This window comes from Barbus barbus (assembly GCF_936440315.1).
Source record: "Barbus barbus genome assembly, chromosome: 17".
Lineage (NCBI taxonomy): Eukaryota > Metazoa > Chordata > Actinopteri > Cypriniformes > Cyprinidae > Barbus > Barbus barbus.
In genome coordinates, this window is record NC_136745.1 from 1,792,501 (window position 1) to 1,799,055 (window position 6,555).

At 45.7% G+C, this 6,555-nt stretch overlaps 1 protein-coding gene across 2 annotated transcripts in view; it reads right to left on the reverse strand.

The window, feature by feature from the left end:
* The window catches only part of spag1b (sperm associated antigen 1b), a 17,853-nt gene extending 16,717 nt beyond the window's left edge, over positions 1–1,136 (reverse strand). Inside the window, exon 1 of one of the 2 annotated variants that reach the window (XM_079438420.1) lies at positions 1,023–1,136. The gene's annotated coding sequence lies outside the window, so the exon portion shown is untranslated. Of the gene's footprint in view, positions 1–777 lie in introns of both variants that reach the window. The other variant, XM_079438419.1, reaches the window with a different exon arrangement.
* Positions 1,137–6,555: the final 5,419 nt, after the last annotated feature.

Here is a 6,555-nt window from a genome sequence, read left to right on the forward strand (position 1 = left end):
CCTAAACTTAGCCCTCACAGGAGACTTTGTGCATTTTTAGATTTTCACAAAAACACCATTTAGTATGTTTTTTAAGCCTTTTGAATTACGGGGACATAGGCAGTGTCCTCATAAACCACATAAACATGCACACACACACACACACACACTCACAAACACACAGAAACACACACACACACACACACACAAATAGTATAATCTAACTATACCCTAAATTAAATTGTATACACTTTTACATAAAAAAAAAAACTTTTGTCTTTATTTTTATTTACTTTTAAACGTTTTATTTACATTTATTTTTACCATTTTATACCGTTTTTGAATTTATGCAATTTTTTTTTTACTTTATTTTTTAGACATTTTTTTATACCGTTTTAAAATCTTTCCCTTTATTTGTGTTAATTATTTACTTTATTAATTATTTTTACTTTTTATTGACTATATTTTACAGCGTTTTCTTTTACAAACTTTCTGTATTTTTACAAAAAAACAAAAACAAACTGTGTTTACGTCATTTATACCGTGTTTGCAAATGCGATGGAAATATGGAACAGAAACACCTTTCCCTGTGGAAATAAGCGCACACCGCTGATGAATTATATATTATAGTCAAATATAACTGACAATATCTAAAGAAAACATGTTTTATGAATCATTTCTACCTTCAGGCGAGGCGTTATTGATATCATTCACCACACACACACACACACACACACACACACACACACACACACACACACAGATAAACATTTCCGGTAATGAGTCTCTGAAACTCACCAAATATCCAGCAGCACACAGAAGAGACGCTAATCAAGCATTTATTGATTATTATTATTATTAAGCGTCTGTCGCGTCAAACACTCACTACCTGCGCGCGCCACGCGTCCGGTTCCCATGGCAACACAAGCACGCGCAGCACTGAAGAGTGGGCGGGGCTTAATGGTCAGGTTTAAATCCCTGAAATATAACTTTGACTATAATAGACATAATATATAATATAGATCAGTGATGTACATGCATACATTATTCACTGTGCAGCTTCACTCCCTGCGCTTCAAAGTGTATCCCGAGCGTCACGTGATGTCCTCCCCGCGCTGATCAAACCGACCAATCACGTCAGATCAATCGCTTACGTCACAGCTTTGTCGTTACAGTTTTTTACAATCACTTTGCTACTATTTTCAGAACCTTGATGTCATTTTTCACAACTCTAGACACAAAACGGTTATCACTTGTAACATGTTCAAAACATTGCATTGTGCATTCACATCTTTAAAGAAATCTTGCACTATCATTGGTTCAAAAAACTAATTTACTGTGAAAAACCATTGAAACATAACTATAGATCACCCACACACAAGCAACCGATAGTTTCACTGTGTCATTGTTCGTACAATCATTAAATATTGTAGAACAAAATAGGTGATACAGGTTTCATTATGGTACTACATGTACAGTAAATACAGATCTGTACAAGTACTGCAGTAGAGAGAATACTACAGACACAGTGGAATCATTGAACAAAGTTTGTAATATATTGATGCAAAACACTACAGTACAATCACAACATAGGTTTATTTGAATCAAAGCAAAATACAGTAATTAGCTATGAAATAGAAAAGAAAAGACAGTACTGTAAAACATCAAATGCAGTGTTCCTCAATTTGCTTGTACTGTAAGTACAGGAGTGATTACTGTACTTCTACATTGTCATCAACTGTGTTGTGGATTTGGCCACAGGTTCTCATCTACATCACAATGGATGTTTTCATTAGCCAAACATCTTGGAAAAAGCCTTCGTGCATGGCCAATCCAGGCCTGACACTGGTCTGCTGTGATGTCATTGCAGGCGTCATCCATGGCCTGGAGAAGAGGGACTTGTTCATGAGGGTGCCTATCATGAACCTTCCATCTCCATGCGGAGAACAATTCCTCAATCGGGTTAAGGAAGGGAGAGTATGGGGGTAAATACAGGGTGGTAAATTGTGCATGGGCCTGAAACCATGCTTGCACCACATGAGCATGATGCAACCTGACATTGTCCCACACAATGACATAGGTCACACCTTCAGCTCTACAAACCTGATCGAGCTCATCAAGAAAGGTGACAAGGAGAGCTGCATTATATGGTCCAATATGAGGTCTGCGTCCCACCACACCATCTTCTGATATAGCCGCACACATGGTAATGTTGGCCCACGTTGTCCAGGTACTTGGATGGTTGCCCGCTGGCCAATGAAATTCCGACCTCTCCTCCTTGTCTTGGCCAGATTAAAACCTGCCTCATCCAAATATTTGAATTTGTGATGGTCGTCATCAGCATCCAGCTCCATCACCCTCTAAAAATACATTTTGGAAAGAGATTTAGAGATTACTGTACAATGTAGAATTTTTGGGAATGTTTTTACAACAGCCATCTTGAAACTGAACTTACCTGAACATACTCAGTCCTCATTTGCTTCACTCTGTCTGCATTTCTTTCGAAAGGCACACGGTATAGTTGTTTTATAGATACCTGGTGCCTTTTCCGTATGCGTGCAATAGTCGGCAAACTTATGGATCCCACATTGTTGAACATGTCTTCATTGTCCAAGATATGCTGGCGAATTTCTGTAAGGCGAATATCATTTCTGGCCCGAACCAAATCGACCACAGCCTGCTCTTGTTGGTCAGTTAGAATTTTGCCTCTGCCTCCACTATTTGGCCTGGTCACAATTCTACAGGGAACATTAGAGTAAGAAGACACTTGGTCACATCACCTATTCTGTGATACACATTGGTATGCAGTCATTTGACAATTGAGAGTAGCATAATGTTTAGTGCATGCTGATAACTTACCGGTTCTCATTGCGGAAAGTTCTGATTATTGAGGCCACGGTTGACCTTCTGAGGTTTGGTTGTATCATTGTAGCCGCCTCAGTCATTGTCATGCCATGATATGACATGGTCTACAACTATTGCCTGAATTTCATTGGACACTCTATGCTGTTGCTGGCGTTGTCTTGGTCCGTGGCCTTGTCCTCTACCACGTTCCCCCACACCTCTCAAACGAGGCCCACGACCACCTCTCAGAAGGGGTGCCTGTCCTCTACCACGTTCCCCCATACTTCTCAAACGAGGCCCACGACCACCTCTCAGAAGGGGTGCCTGTCCTCTTCCACGTTCCCCCACACCTCTCAAACGAGCCCACGACCACCTCTCAGAAGGGGTGCCTGTCCTCTACCATGTTCCCCCACACTTCTCAAACGAGGCCCACGACCACCTCTCAGAAGGGGTGCCTGTCCTCTACCACGTTCCCCCATACTTCTCAAACGAGGCCCACGACCACCTCTCAGAAGGGGCGCCTGTCCTCTTCCACGTTCCCCCACACCTCTCAAACGAGGCCCACGACCACCTCTCAGAAGGGGCGCCTGTCCTCCTCCACGTTCCCCCACACCTCTCAAACGAGGCCCACGACCACCTCTCAGAAGGGGTGCCTGTCCTCTACCACGTTCCCCCATACTTCTCAAACGAGGCCCACGACCACCTCTCAGAAGGGGTGCCTGTCCTCTACCACGTTCCCCCACGCCTCTCAAACGAGGCCCACGACCACCTCTCAGAAGGGGTGCCTGTCCTCTACCACGTTCCCCCACACCTCTCAAACGAGGCCCACGACCACCTCTCAGAAGGGGCGCCTGTCCTCTACCACGTTCCCCCGCACCTCTCAAACGAGGCCCACGACCACCTCTCAGAAGGGGCGCCTGTCCTCTACCACGTTCCCCCGCACCTCTCAAACGAGGCCCACGACCACCTCTCAGAAGGGGCGCCTGTCCTCTTCCACGTTCCCCCACACCTCTCAAACGAGCCCACGACCACCTCTCAGAAGGGGCGCCTGTCCTCTACCACGTTCCCCCACACCTCTCAAACAAGGCCCACGACCACCTCTCAGAAGGGGTGCCTGTCCTCTTCCACGTTCCCCCACACCTCTCAAACGAGCCCACGACCACCTCTCAGAAGGGGCGCCTGTCCTCTACCACGTTCCCCCACACCTCTCAAACGAGGCCCGCGACCACCTCTCAGAAGGGGCGCCTGTCCTCTACCACGTTCCCCCGCGCCTCTCAAACGAGGCCCACGACCACCTCTCAGAAGGGGCGCCTGTCCTCTACCACGTTCCCCCGCGCCTCTCAAACGAGGCCCACGACCACCTCTCAGAAGGGGCGCCTGTCCTCTACCACGTTCCCCCGCGCCTCTCAAACGAGGCCCACGACCACCTCTCAGAAGGGGCGCCTGTCCTCTACCACGTTCCCCCGCGCCTCTCAAACGAGGCCCACGACCACCTCTCAGAAGGGGCGCCTGTCCTCTACCACGTTCCTCCACGCCTCTCAAACGAGGCCCACGACCACCTCTCAGAAGGGGCGCCTGTCCTCTACCACGTTCCCCCACACCTCTCAAACGAGGCCCACGACCACCTCTCAGAAGGGGCGCCTGTCCTCTACCACGTTCCCCCACACCTCTCAAACGAGGCCCACGACCACCTCTCAGAAGGGGCGCCTGTCCTCTACCACGTTCCCCCACACCTCTCAAACGAGGCCCACGACCACCTCTCAGAAGGGGCGCCTGTCCTCTACCACGTTCCCCCACACCTCTCAAACGAGGCCCACGACCACCTCTCAGAAGGGGCGCCTGTCCTCTACCACGTTCCCCCACACCTCTCAAACGAGGCCCACGACCACCTCTCAGAAGGGGCGCCTGTCCTCTACCACGTTCCCCCACACCTCTCAAACGAGGCCCACGACCACCTCTCAGAAGGGGCGCCTGTCCTCTACCACGTTCCCCCACACCTCTCAAACGAGGCCCACGACCACCTCTCAGAAGGGGCGCCTGTCCTCTACCACGTTCCCCCACACCTCTCAAACGAGGCCCACGACCACCTCTCAGAAGGGGCGCCTGTCCTCTACCACGTTCCCCCACACCTCTCAAACGAGGCCCACGACCACTTCTCAGAAGGGGTGCCTGTCCCCTGCCATTCCTTTGACCAACACGTCTTCCTCATCTTCCTCCCACCACTGCTTGACCTCCATTGTGACCTGGATCACCTGCTGGCTCCATGTTACGTATCACTATGCTCTTGCAATTGGATCCCAATCAACTCTTTATATACTCATTCCACAATGTGCACTCAATCATCAGTAACGAGCTGGCAGAATTGGACAAGCAATTACAAGGGCCTGCATCTATACAGTGCAGTACTGTCAATACTGTAAATAGTCTGAAAAGGTGGTACAGTATTTGGGACCATAGACACAGTGTCTGATGAAGCATTATGATAAAATATTAGGCTACATCCATGAATATTGTAGTCTAATTGGTTCATGCTCCACGCTAATTGTGACAATGAATCTCGTTACAGTATCTTGAAACTTTGATGATTTTAACATGGAGGATTGTTTGTCTGTTTCCATACAACTATGCATTAAGAGTAATGCAACAGTTACTTATAATTTTGAGCAGTTGTATCAATTGATAGATAGATCATTGTAAGGACATGAATAGACACTCATTTGAAATGTAATGTGTGAATTGCCTTTTGAAATAGTAATACTTTGATGTCAAGTTGTCATATTGAACAGGTGATTTCTGTTGAATGAACAAATGATCTAAGTTTTATGTGTATTGTATCCAAGCAATTGAGAAAAGGGTTAGAGTTTTGAAAAATGTGCATTTTGATCATTGGTTGTGAGTTTTGTGTCTAGAGTTGTGAAAAATTACATCAAGGTTCTGAAAATAGTAGCAAAGTGATATTAAAAAACTGTAAATATAATCTTATGTTAATATTCTGTGATAATGGAAAATGTGTTTATTTTTGTGATATTTGTGCTTTAATTATGACATGTACAATTACAAAACCTTAAGATCATATTAGTACAAAAGTATTACAATTATGTTAAACTAATCTACATTTTTCAAGATAATGTCAGCAAAATAAAACAATGGGCTCGAAATTTGAAAGGTGGAGCCTCATTGACCTGCTGCTCGCTCTCTCTCTCTCTCTCTCTCTCTCTCTCTCTCTCTCTCTCTCTCTCTCTCTCTCTCTCTCTCTCTCTCTCTGTCTCTCTCTCTCTCTCTCTCGCTCTCTCTCTTAGGGGACATTTGTTTGGTCCCCAGGAGGAAACAAGCTTTGCACGGAATTACATTTTTTGAAAATCTACAGTATAAAAATCATTACACCTATGGAATGAACCCATAAAATATGGAAAACTGTGTGTGTGTGTGTGTGTGATAGAGAGAGAGAGAGAGAGAAGCTTTAGAAGCTCTGCATGTAGAGTTCTGCAGAAGCATCCTTCATGTGCACAGAAACACACCTAATAACGCCTGCAGAGCGGAGTTAGGCCGTCTCCCCATAAATATAATCATTAAAAAAAGAGTTTAAAAGTTCTGGATCCACTTAAACTCTAGTTCTGAAGATTCTCTTAATTTTAAAGCACTACAAACACAAAAAATGAGTGCCCAAAAAAGTCATCTTTGTGTACTGGTGTCAGATCTGACTAACAAAGCACTCAATAAACCTGGAAGAAT